We start from the raw sequence: 17,193 nt of genomic DNA, 5'->3' as shown, positions 1-17,193 counted from the left end.
CCTTCGACCACACTTGCAGACTCACTCTCCCTGCCAGGACCCTTCGAGCTTTGCAGAGCGTCCTGGCCTGAGGAGTCCAGCTGTTCTCGGCCGGCTGTGTGCTATGGAGCTGGGCATACTGCTGCCTAGCAATCGACAGCGGGTGTCCGTCCTTAGATGGTAATCCAGAGGGGCCACAGGCTGCTGGTCTGTGCTAATGGGCCCTAACTCAGGGATACAGCGTATGCAGGACTTCCGGAGGATGATTCTGTGTGATCAACACATGACCGGTTTGCAGTTGTGATACAAAATAGAATAATTAGACTGAGGAGTATAATTATTATCTACACAAAGATAATATTAGGTTAAATTATATGAAATTGACCTTTTATAGGCAAAATGGTGTAATGTCAGTGATTACCCATGGTTCAACCCAATATGTAAGCATTAAAAGGAAGAAAACTCCACTGTTAACTTTGAGTTGTATACTTGATACTACATAAAAATAAAACAAACAAGAAAACACAGAAAGACAAAAACTCGTTGCTACAGATTGGTTTGGGATTAGGTTTATGAAGTCCCATACTCATCGCTCGTCTCCAGGCAAGGTATAGAGTCTCCTGATTTTACATATTTCACTAGGGCCTCTTCTGAAGGAAAAGATGCTCATAAAGCATTTCAGTTTTTATAAAGAATATCCCTTAAGTGCTTTTCTTTAAATTTTTCCCTTTTTAAAGTTGTTTCTTTTGTTTTTGTTTTTTATTCCCATCCCTCCCACTCCCTCCTCTTTGGCAGCCATCAGCTCATTCTCTATACCTGTGGGTGTGTTTCTGTTTTGTTTTGTTCATTCATTTTGTTTCTTCTAGATTCCACAAGTAGAGTATTTGTCTTTCTGTCTGGCTTATTTCACTTAGCATAATACCCTCTAGGTCCATCCATGTTATCACAAATGACAATATTTCATTCTTTTGCATTGCTGAATAATATTCCTGTGTGTGTGTGTGTGTGTGTGTGTGTGTGCGCGCGCACGCGCGTGCGCGCGCGCTGAATCTTATTTATCCATTCCCTATTGATGGACATCCATATCTTGGCTGTTACTAGTAATGCTGCAGTGAACATAGGGGTGCACATATCTTTTAAATTAATGTTTTTGTTTCCTTTGGATAAATACCCAGAAGTGGAATTGATGGATTGTGTGGCAGCTCTATTTTTAATATTTTCAGGAATCTCCAGACTGTTTTCTATAGTGGCTGCACTAATTCACGTCCCACCACAGTCCTCCACATCCTCCATAGTAGTTGGTATTTGTTGATTTACTGAGGGTAGCCACTCTGACAGGTGTGCAGAGATAGTTCACTGTGGTTTTAATTTGCCTTTCCCTGATGATTCGTAATGTTGAGCATCTTTTTATATATCTGTTGGCCCTCTGTATGTCCTCTTGGGAGAAATGTCTATTCAGGCTCTCTGCCAATTTTTAAAGTGGATTGTTGGTTTTTTTGTTTTGTTTTGTTTTTGTGTTTGGTGTTGTTTGGATTCTTTATATATTTTGGATATTCACCCCTTATTGGATATATCATTTGCAAACCTCTTCTCCCATTAAGTTGAGCTCTTCAGTGTGTATATATAATATTTTTAGCTCATTGATAGATAATTGGTTAGAAAATTAAAGTGAAATCACTTTTAACTGTTTACCTTCCCATTAATCTACTGGTGATTCTTACTCTATCATACCTGGCTGCTTTTCTTTGGCTTCTGTGCAACAAATCAGACACATTTGTGAGGAAGATTTGTTTCTGCTCTGGCATTAAATATTTGTGGTGTGAACTTTGCCTTGATTAAAATTTTAAAAAACCAGAGAACTATTGGAATTTAATGAAAGCCATGTATAAAGGTGGGTTTGGTTTTTTGTTATTGTGGTTACTGTTTATTTGGGGATTTGTTTGTTTGATTTTTGCAAACTGGAAGAAAGTTTCCTTAGACATTCATTTCACCGAGATGGGGCATAAAAAGATTACTCTTTAAACCTTAATTCGTCCATCTTGTTAAGGTAGAAGCAGGTTTGTTATGGCATAGAAATGGTTAGCTTCTATGTGTGCTTTGGCTTGAGTTCACAGTACGTGCAGGATGATTCGTAGCTCCGAGTGCAGGGAGCTGGTGTCTTCGTACTGGAGAGGGCACTATGGCGCACCGTGCTGTAGTTGTGTGTGTGGCTTGCACCTGTGTCTACAGTGCCAGGCAGGAAATTTGATACAATGTTTTGGGATCAAAATAAGCTGTTACCAAGCTGCATTTTTAAAGCTTTGTTGTAAAATAGTGTTTCTGTAAAGGCATATACTGGCTGTCATGTAGACGTAGTTTAATAATGTGGATCTCCAATTTTTGAATTTTTATTGCAATCATGTTGTCACTTATTATATGCTGATTTTCTTAAAATTACTTAGTTCAAGAATCCGTTATATCTGTTAATGTTTTCATTTATTCAGTTACAATGCGACCAAGTTTGTCATCAAAATTGTACGAGGGCATTTCACATTCTCATTGATGTGATATAGCTACATAAGATTTCAGTGCCCTCCCTCAACCCCACCCAAAAGGCGAGCAGTGTTTATAAAAAACTGCTGACTGTAAGCTGGCCAGTGTAGCTCAGTAGTTGAGCGTCGACTCATGCACCAAAAGGTCGCCGGTTTGATTCCCGGTCAGGGCACATGCCCAGGTTGTGGGCCTGATCCCCAGTGGGGGGCATGCAGGAGGCGGCCGATCAATGTCTCTCATCGATGTTTCTATCTCTCTCCCTCTACCTTCCTCCCTCTCTAAAATAAATAAAGAAAATTTTTTTAAAAAATACTGCTGACTATAAACAAAATGTATTTATAACACTCTGGGATATTAAATTTAAAAAATTGTTTTAGATAAATTGTACTCCTAAGTTTTGCGGTATTAATTTTGTTATTTGTCCTATAACTGAGCACAGTGAGCCTGACGGTCCAGCCGGTGCCGCTCCGACTGCCCGGCGCTGCTCTCTTCTCAGAGAAACTGCTCCGTCTCCACCCCTGCAACTGTATAGAGACCTCGAATGTGACGGGCACACCTTTCTTTAGAAGTAGGGGCAGTGTTTCAGGACAAATGGATGTTTTACAATAAACTGGGACTTTGCAATTACATCATAGAAAACTATCAATGTTGATAGTGTTTTGCTGCTCATCAGTCAAAACACTTAAAGCCATACTACACGAAGGATTGCATGGCATCCGGGTAGCCACCCGACCTCAAGAAACTTACAGCCTAGCCAGGCAGAAAAAACAGTGTAGGAAATAAGCGGCAATTTTGGTATACCAGATTGCCAAGTGTGCATGATTGTCAAAGGAAAGGTTAATGGGAATATTCAGACAGGGTCATTAGTGGTCTAGAAGACACTGGAGGACTTCTCTAGAAGAAAACCTTGGGGCAGTTCTTGACCTGACCAGAGATGAGTAGACTTTTGGTAGGAACATTCCAGGTGGGGGCAGCAGGTATAAGCAGATGCCTCAGTAGTCATTGAACAGACATCGCGTACCACGGTAATAAACGTGCATCCATCTGATTTGGGATTTCTTAGCTCCATGGATAACACATGTAGAATGCCGGGAGCGTGGCCACTCACACACATTTTTGGCTCTCAATCAATATTTCTTGAGTAACTTTCTGTGCCACTAACTGTTCTTGTCTTTAGAAAAGTGAGCAAAACAAAAACACCTGCCCCAGAGACACCTATTTTCTAGCGGCAGAGGTGAGCAATTCACAAATTTAAAAAAATATGTAGACTGTCTAGTGTAGTAGACCAGAAAATGCGAAGGTGAAAAGGCACTGCAGGCGGACAGGAAGAGGGTGTGTTTAGAGAGCATGGCCGGGACAAGGGTCACATTAGTGACATTGAGTAAAGAGCTGAAGGAATGAAGGGAACACGTCATGTGGCTATCCGGAAAGAGCAGGCAATAGGAGCAATGCTAGATGGCCAGGTGGGGAGTGAGAGAGGAGTCACCAAGGGTCACCTTCAGAGGAGGGACATGATCTGACGTTTTAACAGCTTCACTTTGGCTACTGGGTGAGCATTGCCTGGGGGTGGCAGTGGGCAGGGAGCAAGGAGATGAGTTAGAAAGCTAGTAAGTAGTCAGACGGGAGGCAATGCTTGCGTGATCTTCGGTGCTGGCCATGGAGGTGATGCTGAGTGGTGGGATTCTGATGTATTTTGAAGGCAGAGCCAAGAGGCTTTCCTGACAGATTGATCTCAGATGTGAGATTCCTCACGCCCTTTCCCCAGGACCGAAGGGGTAGCCCTGAGTCATCTCAGAGTGGCCCTGATGATCTCCTAGCTTGGCTTTGTTTTGCCAGTGGGGTTACTGAGAGAAGAAAACTATGGTGTTTTTTATCTTCTCTTCTAGGCTCAGTCAAGTGATCAGCCGAATCAATGCAAGAGAGAATGTGCGTTTCTGTGACTTGGGGAAGTGAAGTTTTAAAACACACTCCTTCCTAGATGTCACTTAGGTTCGTATTTCTCAGCAAAATGCATTGGTTTCCCTTTTGGAGAGATTTTAGCATGAGCCTATTTTTAGGAAGAAAAAGGTTATACACTTTCATGGAGGTTGTCATATGGAATTTGCTATCTGAAAAATATTAATGTATTGACAAAACACATGGACATACAAAGAGTAAACTTGCAGATACAGAGAGACTATCTCCACGGATGTTGTGGCAACCGTTTGTTCTGGTTGCTAAACAACATTGCATAACTAGTTCAGTTATTCCAGTTCCTAACTGCTTATGTAAGCAAAGATTTGGAAAGACTTACTTGAAAGGACACAGTGTATGCAAACCTAAATGTCCTGAAACTAAAATTTATAACTTTGAAAGTGTAAGATGGCAATATGAAATTTACTGTCTCCAGATTCACATTTCCTTTCCCAGGAAAATCAATAAAAACCCTGTTGTACACACCTTCTGCTTCCACTAGTTTTTGTGTGTGTGCTAACATTCCTAGATTTACATATAAACAGTGTCTAACTTTGGAGAGGGGTGAGGTTCTTTTTTAAATTTCTAAACTTTGCAACAATTTATAAGGTGGCCTTTAATTTGTAAATCGAGTGCTTCTGATTTCTGAAAATGGGTATATTTGTAGCATTGTGGCTCGTACTGAGCTTCGGGGAACGTTCTCACGGTGCCCGGAGGCGCTGGCTCGTACTGAGCTTCGGGGAACGTTCTCGCGGTGTCCGGAGGCATTGGCTCGGGAGCCCCGCAGTAGCCGCCTCCTGCTCCCACTCTAAGCAGCTGAGAGGAAAGGAACATGCGCATTTGTGGAATCCGTGTCTGGACTCACTAGCTGGTGCTTGCCACAATGTTTCCTCCTTTTATTTAAATTCTTAATTTCAAACCACAGTGAATATGTCAAGTGATCAGATACAGTAATTTTTTTTATCCAGTGACTCAAACAGTAAAGTGTACTTCTAAAATACTTAGGCGTAAAAGAGGAAATCTTATCAGAGTTGAGAAATTTAAAAACTGACAAGGAAAAAGAAATCTGAGATGTTTAAATTAAATTAGGGAGGCCAGAACGTGAGAGAGAGAGAGAGAGAGACAGAGCATTTGGGCGGTTTGCCTGTTGATAACTGGGGCCAGCTGACAAAAGACCGCTCACGCTCCTGAGTTTACGTTGGAATTTTGAATTAACTTCCTGGTGGCTATTTCCACCATTTTCTATTGCTTCTCGGCCTTCTGACTAAGATCAAGTGTAGTATCTGTTCTTATCAGTTTAATATCTGATACATCCTCTATCCACCAGTATCTAAATGAGAATAGGCAGGTGCCACGGAACCCCAGGAGCAACCAGGTGCCACGGAACCCCAGGAGCCTCATGAGGCTTCTTACCTACACAAGAACTATTGCCCGTGACCAGCCCAAATAAGCAAATACTTCTTCCTCACGGGCTCTGCACCTCTCCCTGAGTTAGCCCCGCCTCCCCTTCTGCGGCTTTATCTGTAGCCAGTGTGAATTTCCAAACAACTGACATCTCCCTTGCCGAAGGGCATCGTGTGCACGTGCTCAACAGCAGGACAGTGGACAGTGGCCTTTCCTCCCAGTGCCGCTGTTGCTCCTGGAGGTTTAGACTTCGTGCCCCAGGGCCTGATCCTTTCTGGCTCAATAAACCCTTCTGAAAAGGCTTCCAGTCATGGAAGTTAAGTCTCTTTTGTTTGTTTGTTTTGTTGTTATTTTCATTTTTTATTGTTGAAAATGTTACCGACGTCCCCCTTTCTTTCCCATTGACACCCTCCTCCCTGCTCCCCCCCCTTTCTGCTGTACCCAATCTAATGTCTGTGTCCGTTGGTTGTGTCTCTATGCTTTTAAGTTCTTGGAAGTTAAGGTTTTGTGTTTAACATGCCATTGCCCTTTGAAGTTTTAAGAAATGTGGTAACTAAATCATCAAAGGCATTTAAAAATTAGGACATACACGATAATTAACAGAAGTGAAAGATGAAAAGTACTTTTCCACAAATTTCTCACCATTTCCAAATGAGCTGTGTCCTTGCTTCTGAAGCGCGTCAGAGCCCACGCGTCATAGAAACCCGCGGCGGTGGGCGTGATGCGGCCTTTACAAAACGTTTTGGGTTGTAAATTTTAAAAAATGAAAACAAAAAAAAAACCCACCTAAAACCTTTTAGTTTGTTAAAGGAACATTTTGTTTTGTTTTGTTTTGTTTTGTTTTGTTTTGTTTTAGAAGATAGATATCTGGAACTCTTATCAAATTTACGGAGAGTACTACTGTAATAAGAGATTAATAGTATGGGTCAGAGGCTTTCTTATTTTCTCCAAATAAAATACACTTTTTAGTAAAAATCACAACAAGGACCAAGTTCCATGTTTGATTTAGCCATACTGAAAAGTTTGCTAATTTGAGCTTCATTCCCTTTCAGTCTCGAGGTCACAGTAAAAGAAGGCTTACATCAGTGGGTATTTTCTTTTACTAGAAATTGTATGCTAATCGAAGCTTTTATTATTATTATTATTTTATTATTATTATTTTTTTTATCCTCACCCAAGGACATTTTTCCATTTTTTTGTTCAGGTACAGTGGGAGGGAGAGAGAGGAACAGAGGGAGAGAGAGAAATATCGACGTGAAAGGGACACATCAAGTGGCTGCCACCCGCACGACCAACCAGGGCCGGGGACAAACTGCAACTGAGGTACATGCCCCAAGCGGGAACCGATCCCAGGTCTCTGGACCGCTGAGCCAAACCGGCCAGGGCTGCTAATCAAAGCTTTTAAAATAACCCTAGCCAAATAATACTTTATGCAATAAAACTGTTAACTGTAGTTAGCTAGATATTAATAGGAAGAGAGCAAGAGAAATCAGACACTGGGGAGCACGGTCAGCCGGAGAGTGGAGACCTGTTGTTCCACCAGGAAATTACAGCCTCACACACCTCTCGTCCCCCAAAGACCACTGGGGGAAGGGGTAGAGGAAAAGGTGGGGGCGATAAGCACATGTGCAGTAGAAGTCAGAACGTCCCAGGGAGAGGTACCTGACCATAGAGGACTGGCAGTCTGGCCTGGGGAAAGATCATTGGCTGGGGGGTAGACCCAGTGGAAGCCCCAAAGCTTAGGAAGATGGTAGGTTATTTTGAAAAAGCTCCTGGTTATAATCCGAGGAGACAAAGAGGGCTCTCTTTCTGTGTCTCTCCCTCTCCCCCTCCCTGCCTGTCCTCCTCCTCACCCCGTCCCTCTGTGACCCCCGCTGGCCTCATTGGTTGCATTAGCAGCGTGCGACCTTGCAGGTCTAGTAGCTACCAGGGCCTGCGCAGACTCCTGGGCTCCAAGAGGATGGAGCGCCAAGTCGGGACACTGCCCTTGTCAGGCCTTGCTGAGGGCAGGGTGGCATTGTTTCAGAGCGGGCCCGAGGAGATGGACACTGAGAACTCTGGTGGTAACCCCTTTGATTTCGCATCACAAATAACCTTGCCACACCACAATCTCCCATGCTTGGACCCATGAAGTGCTTTTCTGGAGATCTCACGGAAGAACTGTTTTCTTCCGACAAAACCAGTCCTTGTACTTACTAACAAACGTGATTTAGGACTTGTGGAGGCTCAAAAAATAATTTCCCTTCACCTGCTAAGTTGTTCTAGCTGAGCTAATAATCACATTAACATGGGGCAGATGGACAGGAGAAAATGTCCAGAATGTATTGCAGATGTATGTGCAGGGGTGCCGTGGGCATGGAGAGCCAAGGGTGCTTCGGGCGTTGAGGTGTATGTGCCATTCTGGGGAAAGGAGAGGGAGCAGGGGACTCGACAGAGAAAGCAGCTGATTCGCAGGTAGAGGAGAAAGAACAAACGTGTGGTAAACAGATTCTTGCCAGGCCACCCAGAGACCATGGGACACAGTGGGCAGCTCAACAGACAGTCTTCGCTGGGCTTCTCGTCGGCCACATTCAGTTTGTATTCTGACGCTAAGGGGTGACGTGCCCTTCCTTTAAGCAGTGTTTTTCATCTGAATTTCTTTAGACAGGAAAGGCGGGAAGGACAAGGTTCTTTCTGAGGCAGTTTAGAATCAATACCCCAAAAGGCATATTTTGAGGTTGCAAAACTTTGGTCACCCTCCACTTAATCTTTTCTGTGTGGAATGTGTATGTGTGTGTATATAGATAGATGTAGAGAGAGATGCTGCAAAAGGATTTGATAAAACATGCTTCTTGGGAGCACAACAGAGTAAATGCTTTTTAGAATTTCCCTTAGAAAATGAGCACATTTCTGGAAACTGGAAGCGCCGGAGTTCCAAGTATTATTTCTGCCACCCGCCTTCCTGAGATACTGTTTCCAAACGGTCCCTCCCAACCGCTGCAGTGATATCGGCCCCCTGTCCCGGGCGCAGGCCCAAAGCCGTGTCCCCGGTTCCCACAGCTGAGACCGAGGCATGCCGAAAATGCCTGCCGCCCTCAGCCCACACATCCAGTGACAACTGGTGCCTTCCTCTTCCTGGGGAAGAGCGACATCCTCCGAGACGGTAAGAAATGCACCCTGAGGAATGCAGGAACAGCAGTGAGCTTTTCACACAGGAAATTACTCCGCGAAGTGCTGTCTCCTGGACCGTCGGCCCACAGTGCGCTTCCTGCCGACCTGCTGGACGGTTCGCTGTGGGGTCCGGGCCATCTGCGGTGCTTTCTGCCGGCCTTCCATGGAAAACAGCGAACGTGGCTTTCAGCTGTTCTGTACATCTGCCCCCATCTGGTCCGGCGTTACTCAGTGCTGCTGATGCAGTGAAGCTGAGTTTCCTGTGCTGTCTTTACCGAGCCACTCGCTGGCTGCTCACGATTTGGTGGGAATGGTCAGCACGTCTGCCGAAGTGGATGTTTCAGCCGGGTCTTTGTGCTTTCTCAAGTCAGGTTATGTGCCATGTTAACGCTTCAGCAAGATTGAAAACCTCAAACCTGAGTGACCTGGCTTTTAGGCCCAGTGTTGGTCCTTGCCTAGTTCTTTCTGTGGTTTTCCATTTCTTTCCTCTTACTTTCTGAGATAGGCAGGCGCCAGCAGAAGACAGCATACTGTGCGCACAGCCATGCGTGCTCAAGAATACATGCAGCTCTGTGGCTTTAAATCCAACAACCCCAATCCTATGAAAATTCAAACTGACTTTTACAATTAAAAAGTGGTCTGGTATAAATTGACCTCTTTTTTCCCCCCTAATTCCTACAGTATTTTCTTTCTCCTTTGCTTGAGATAAGGATGACCACTACAAAGCCCAGTATTCATATCATATGTACTTTTTAAATTGCGTTCCAAATCTCTACCGAATGTTGGTAGGTTTCCGTGTTTGTGGTGGCAGGATTCTTTTTGTTTGGATCATTTCACCGAGGCACACAAGAGTTACTTGTTGTTTGTTTTCGGCTGAAGGGGAGACGGAGAAGGAACGCCAGGCATTTCCTCATCCTTTTCAGAATGTCTTTTTAATGAACATTCCTCTTCTCTCCCAGGAACAAGCCCAACCCGTGAGGAGCCTCCAAGTGTCTCGTTTCTTATAACCCAAGCTCTTTGTTCCCCCAGACCTGGAGAGGCAGTTGCATCATGCATTTACTGTTTTCCCCTCGGGGCTCCCTTTTAGCCTTTACAAACCTCCAGACCTGTTCAACTGGTTCCTTACATTAAATCCGCTCCGTTAAAATAACTGGTGTGGATCCTGAACGATCATCCTAAGGATCCTAAACGATCCTGAAGAAATAAGATATACGAACAAAGACTTCTATTCAATGATGTTTATTCTAGCATTATTTATAATTTTAAAAAGGGACACAGATCATATGTCCTGGACGACAGAATTGGTATCGATGGGGCGTCCTCTTTGTCCCCACCTGTTGCTGGTGGAAGTGGAGCTCTTGGGGTGCCACGGGAACAGGAATTTCCTGAGGCTCCCACAGGAAGATGAGGTATTGTGGAAAGCTTTATTGCTGAGGTAACATTAAGGGAGTTTCCCTTCAGGGTCCCCCCTCCCTCCGTCCTGCCATGGAAAAAGTCCCGTTTGCCTTCAGCAGGGCTGAGCCATTGCCCAGAGTTTCCCCGCCACAGGCACAGCCCAGCCCAGCACCGCTCGGTTCGCCTGAGGCCCCAGCTGCAGTGCAGTGTGGGCTTCCAGGGCCGCATGGCAGTGGAGGCGCAGGGAGTGCGGGGCTCCGAGCCAGTGGGAAACGGGAAAGCGAGCAGCAGGAGAGAGAATTCCTATCTGCGGATTTTAACTAGGAGCTTGTCCAATGAATCCTTCAGGATTGTGGGTGCTTGCAATGGCTCCACCCTCTCTAACCAGTTATCTTTCCCCAAGTTAGACGGACAGGCAAGCACTTGCCCTTCATCACCCTGACTTCAGTGCACATGTCCATCTTCCCCTTTATTGGACCCCTTGCCCCAGTGATTTGCAGGGAATGGACTGGTGGTTCCTGGGGAGCGTAAAGTTGTAGCTTCCTGGTGAAGCTGCCCAATGACCATGTTTACATCTAGCCTCCCCTTTGCTCCTTTCTTATTATTAACATTAGCCAGCTAGCTACAACGGTAACAGTACTAGTTAAATAAAAGTAGTCTCTGAACAGATGGAATATTATGTAGCCATACCATGTTGAACAACAATAACTAAATGCAATGTGTGAGATTCTGGATTTGATCCTGGGTCAGTGGAAATACTGATAAGGAGAAAATCATTGCTGACATGTTGAAGTATACTCTCCCGTGGTGAGGTTGTGGATATTAGAACCTGTAATCCAAGAGAAGAGGCTCTGCCTTCTGTCCGCTGGAGCTCAGAGGACAGACCTCATGGAGCTGGACCTAACTGCTGAGGGGCACTGGCCAGCCGGCTCTAATATATCTGAGGAGGGTAAAAGCTGTCGCTAGGAAGCAGCTGACAAGCACAGCAAGCAAACTTGGAGCAAGTCTATTCTGTGCCTCTGGTCTCTGGTCTCCACTTTGTGCCTTTTGTTAGCAGAACCTAACGCAACCAACTAGCAAGAGAAAACTAGATTCGCGAGTCCTGGCCTCAGTATCACAAAACAGACTTTTGAAGGGTGGGTGTGGGAGTGAGGGGTTATTGAATTAGAGGGTAGAGACTTTTTTTTGCAAAAGGCTTTTATAAGGCAAATTCACTCTAGAATATGTAGACAAGTTTGGATTCCCAGTGGTAATATTTTCCTATTTTCTACATTACAACATTATTTTTAAGTAGCCTTTAAAAATGTAATAAGCAGGAAATATTAAGTTAATTTATATTTTTTAGTGACTTGTGAGGTTTAAACATTTTTTGACAAATAAAAATTGGGTTTAAGGTGTACAAAGTAATATGTGTATATGTAGTACTACGATCCAACTAATTAATATAGTTATTACCTATTATTACACTGCCTCGTAAGCTTTGACTTTTTCTCATGATAACTGTTCATTTATATTTCTGAGAATTACCCATATGTATACTCTGCTCATTTGTCTATTTTAAAATTGAATTTTAAATTGTCATCATAATTTAGAAGGTTGACATCCTTTGCCACATGCTACAAATATGTTTGTCTTGTCATTTTCCCTTGAATTTTGTTTCTTTTTTTTATTTTTTATTTTTTTATTGACTTTAGAAAGAGAGGAAGTGAAGAGAGAGAGATAGAAACATCAAGGAGAGAGAACATCGATTGGCCGCCTCCTGCATGCCCCCACTGGGGGTTTGACCCACAACCTGGGCCTGTGCCCTGACCAGGAATCAAACCGGAGACTTCTTGGTGCATGGGTCGATACTCAACCACTGAGCCACACCAGTCAGGCTTGAATTTTGTTTCTGATTGCTGGTCAGTTTAGTTGCATTCATTTCTTGAAAAACATAATTATTTTAATTTTATGACTTCACTGGAGTGTATGCAAAGAAAATCTCTTCCTGTTCCCCTAATATTATCTCCAGCTACTTTTCCCAAGGTTTTATTTTTGACAATTAAATATTACATTTTAGATGAATTAATTTTAGTTATAAGGTATAGATTTATGCTTAACAACATGTCCTCAATTTTTGTTTGTTTTTTTCTTATTTGATTTACCTTAAAAAAAAACATTAAATTTTTATGTTCTTGTATATATTTGAAGACTTTCTCTTCTGTCTTATTGATCTGTTTGTTCTTGATCCATTATCATACCTTGTTATTTATGGTAGCTTTAAAATATATATTTTTTAATATAGTACATAATTTTTCCTTCAAAAGTTTCTTGGATATTGTGGCCTTTTTTTTTTTATCCACATGGACTTTAGAATTATTTTTTCACTTTTATAAAAACATCCTATTGCAATGTTGATTGGCACGACATTAGATTTATAAAATAATTTGAGGGGAATTGCCAATTTTACTGTCTTGCATTTGCTTTTAAAATTTCACTGAATCAAATTTAGGAGCATTCTTGTTACACGTCTGTGGTTTCCATAAAATACTCACCGTTGTTTACATACTGCTCAGTGTTTTACCTCCTTACTTACTAAGGCTGCACATAGTTTCTCTCCACAAATCAGCCTTAGAGAGGTGAGGTAGCACCCCAATCACACCATCTGGGAAGTGATCGAGGCCCAGGGCCCAGACGGCTAGGTTCAGAGCCCAGACTGTGAACCATACTGCTCCCTGCATGTTGAGATCACATGCCCCGTCACTCTGAATGCTGGTATTCGCTTCCTTGTTATTGGCATGGGTTAGCCTAAGTGAGCGTTTCTTCAACACAGCATAGTATAGTAACCAAAAAGGCTTGATCAGAATCTCTTCTTTAAAAACAGGAGACAAGTGTGAGGACCTCCACTTCCAGTTGGGAAGCATATGGGGAGACAGGCCCTAGAGTCAAAGTTTGTAATCAGTTGTAGAGGCTACTTTGGGATTTTACACATTACCTGTTCCAACTTGCCAAGTACTCTAATCTTTGGCATGTACCAGACTTTTGTAAGCACAAATTCTTTTTTTAAAAAGTACTTTTTTTAATTGAATTTATTGAGGTGACATTGGTTAGTAAAATTATATAGGTTTCAGGTGTACACTTCTATAATACATCAACTGTATACTGTATTGTGTGTTCACCACCCCAAGTCACTTAGTATGATCCTCATCAAAAAGAATTGTGCTTAGCAAAGAACTTAATATGCATAACCAATGGACACAGACAGTAGTTTGGGGAAAGCAGGAGAGGGGTGGGAGTGGGGAGGAGGGGGTCAATAGGGGGAAAAGGGAGACATCTATAATACTTTCAACAATAAAGATTAAAAAATTAAAAAATAAAAGTATATATTCAGCGGTGGGGGGCAGAATCTTTGCACACTACACTCTCTTTCCCTGCATGTTCCTACTTGTTATACCATTAGTCAGGATATTTTTCTATCTTAATACAAAACAATACATTATTTCAAAAAAAGAATTGTGTTTAAGACACACTCGTCCCTTACTGATTGTCCAGAAGGTGTGCCATAGTGTGTGCTCACCGTAGGTGGTCCAGGCCTAGTTGAGGGGATGTGGCTTCCTGGAGTGACAGTTATTTGATCTGTCATATCTGTGAATCTAGTTCATCATGATATAATGTCCTGGGCACCTTGGCAGGGCTTTGTCACTGCTTTTCCTTTATTGCTCCCCTAGACCTCCAACCTCACCCTCACTAATTTTCATTTTTTGTTTGTTGTGGTTTTCGTTTTTAATCCTCACCCAAGAATATGTTTCCATTGTTTGAGAGAAAGAGAGAAACATTGATGTGAGAGAGAAACATTGGTCAGTTGCCTCCTGTAAGCACCCTCACCGGGAATCGAACCTGCAACCTAGGTATGTGCCCCAACCGGGACTCGAACTCACAGTCCGTTGGTGTACAGAATGACACTCCAACCAACTGAGCCACCCAGCCAGGGCTGTTTGTTGTTTGTTTGTTTTTTAATCCTCACCCGAGGACATTTTTCCATTTTTGGTTCAGATAAAGTGGGAGGGAGAGAGAGGAAGAGGGAGAGAGAGAGAAACATCGACATGAAAGGGACACATCGAGTGGCTGCCTTTCGCACGACCCAACCAGGGCCGGGGACAAACTGCAACCAAGGAACGTGCCCTCAGCGGGAACCTAATCCGGGTCTCTCTGGACTGCAGGCCGATGCTCTAACCGCTGAGCCAAACCGGCCAGGGCTGTTTGTTGTTTCTAAGAAAGGATGTTCTTTATGGTGAGAATTGTGTGTGCTTGAGTTTTCTCTGGTGGTGGTGCTGCTGTTGGTTCTATGTGTGCAGGAATGATTTCCTTTGTGGACTGGGTGATGCCATCAGTTTCCATCAGATCTGGTTACAGTGTAGTTTTTAAAAAGTGAGTTCTATTTTTCATTGGCTTTTATTTTTAAATAGAGCTATGTTTTGTTTTGTTGTTAAATATCCTCAATTTATTGGGCTGGAAATCTTGTGGGCAAGGTTCAAAAACATATCCAAACCCATAATATTTAGGGTTGTTTTTGTTTTGTTTTGTTTTTTTCTGGTGATTTGAGGCAATTTTATGGCTATGTGCCTCTTTGCAGAATCCCGGCCATCTCCTCCAACCTTTCTGTCTCTCTTGACATTATTCCTCAAATCACGAGTGTCCACAGTTCCAGGGATCCAGTCCTTCCATGTTCACGGCCCTCAGACCCCCTTCCCATGCCTTTGGGAGTGATGATGTGACAAGCTGTTACAGTGTTACGCCTTGTCCCCACAGGTGGAACTTTCAGAGAATTTCACAGATCGCTTGGACAGTCCTTCTGCTTGAACTTCATGTTCAGCAAAATGAATCTGTGCCCTCATTCTCGAAGGCTGACATGTAAAATAAATTTATTTTAAATGACATTAGCCATTAGGCAAAGTACCATGCTGAGTAAATGTTATTCTAGATTCAGAAATATGCATGTTGGGGATAATAATAATTCAAGTAGGTCGGGATATAAATAATTCAAATAATTACTTATTTTAAGTAGAACTGGAAACATATTATTAAGATAAAATGAAGACAGTTGTGTGCGTTGGAAAATAAGTTGAAAAGTTGAATTTAACTAAGAAATGTACTCTCCCAGATTTGTACTTTAGAAGATTCTCCGTACTTTTTTTTTTTTTTTATCCTCACCCGAGGACATTTTTCCATTTTTTACTCAGATAGAGTGGGAGGGAGAGAGAGGAAGAGAGAGAAAGAGAAACATCGATGTGAAAGGGACACATCGAGTGGCCGCCACCCACACAACCCAGCCAGGGCCGGGGACAAACTGCAGCCAAGGTACATGCCCTTAGCGGGAACCAAACCCGGGTCTCTGTGGACCGCAGGCTGATGCTCTAACCGCTGAGCCAAACCGGCCAGGGCAGATTCTCTGTACTTTTAATTTTTTTTTTCTTTATTGATTTTAGAGAGAAAGGAAGAGAGAGGGAGAGAGAGAGATAGAAACATTGATGAGAGAGAACATTGACTGGCTGCCTCCTTCATGCCCCCGACTGGGGATCGGGCCCACAACCTGGGCATGTGCCCTGACTGGGAATCAAATTGGTGACCTCTTGGTGCGTGGGTCGACGCTCAACCACTGAGCCACACTGGCCAGACTGGTCTCTGTACTTTTTAATACTATTCAATGCATAGTGAAATTACAGAAAAAAAATAATGACATTAACACTATTTAACACTATTTAAAAGTAATGTTGTCTTTTTTTAAGTAATCACATATAATGTAGGTGTTCTATGAATTATAAATGCCATAAAACTCTGGCTGTTTTACATTTGGGGGAGTAACTCTCTTTCTCCCACCTCTGAATAAACAATCTCTGTCTGATGTACCATGAGATGACATGAAGAACTTCAAGCAAATAAGATTATGTGTAAAAAAAAATATGTCACCATTTTTTAATTGAGTGTACTGATAGTTTTGCCAAATACAATTGAGAAAGAAAAGATTTTTTAACTTCAAAATAAATAACCTGTCCCCTTAAGTGTATTTAAAACTTTTTGTTTAGAGAGCACAGTTTTTTCCAAGATATTATTATTTTTAATCAAGTGTTAAGATCTTTTTATTTCTGCAGCTACGTGCTATGACTATTTTTATGTATTTATTAATGAAGGCAAGCGACATTCCTGGAGTTTGTTTATTTTTAGCTTTGCTTTGGCACTCTTTCTTGGCAATAGTGCTGTTGCTTCTGCCTGTCACGAGTGTTTTGTAATTAATATCTATCATTATATTCCCCGTCACGACTTATTTCTTGCAAATGTTCTAGTGGTTGTATTCAGCCCTTTCCTTATATAATTTTTCCTACAGTACTTTTGTCAAAATTTGTTTCCTAAACATAAAAGTATGTATTTTTTGAGAATTTTGGCAATCAATTTCGAATAGAAGAATATCAGAATATACTAAAAGTCTTTGTCTTTTCCTCCTGCCTCTGCCTCTCCTGGTGCCGTTTCTCACACCAGAGTGGGAGATTTGGATCCAACCCCAGTGACTAGGATTTGCTTTTTCCCTCTGTACCTGGTATACCTGGCACGAGAGGACATGGAGTCCTGGGAGCTGTCCGTGGAGACTGTGGCCAACCAGCTTGTTAGAGCAGAAAGGCCAGGACATGTGGAATCAATTTTCCTCTGACCATGGTTCCTACAGTCCCCACATGAGTTACTCTTGGCAGGAATAGTAAATCTCTCAGAGCACTAACCACAGATGAGCTCGATTTCTGTAGGAGCTAA

General features: G+C 42.7%; 1 protein-coding gene and 1 pseudogene across 1 annotated transcript in view; both read left to right on the top strand.

The window, feature by feature from the left end:
- POC1B (POC1 centriolar protein B) overlaps window positions 1–17,193 on the top strand; it is a 94,871-nt gene that overhangs the window by 56,519 nt on the left and 21,159 nt on the right. The gene's annotated exons all lie outside the window — the stretch shown is intronic.
- Window positions 5,709–5,828, top strand: LOC118624918 (annotated as a pseudogene).

The sequence above is a fragment of the Molossus molossus genome, unplaced genomic scaffold (genome assembly GCF_014108415.1).
Source record: "Molossus molossus isolate mMolMol1 unplaced genomic scaffold, mMolMol1.p scaffold_m16_p_10, whole genome shotgun sequence".
NCBI classification, from domain to species: Eukaryota; Metazoa; Chordata; class Mammalia; order Chiroptera; family Molossidae; genus Molossus; species Molossus molossus.
This window is presented reverse-complemented; position numbering and strand designations above follow the sequence as displayed.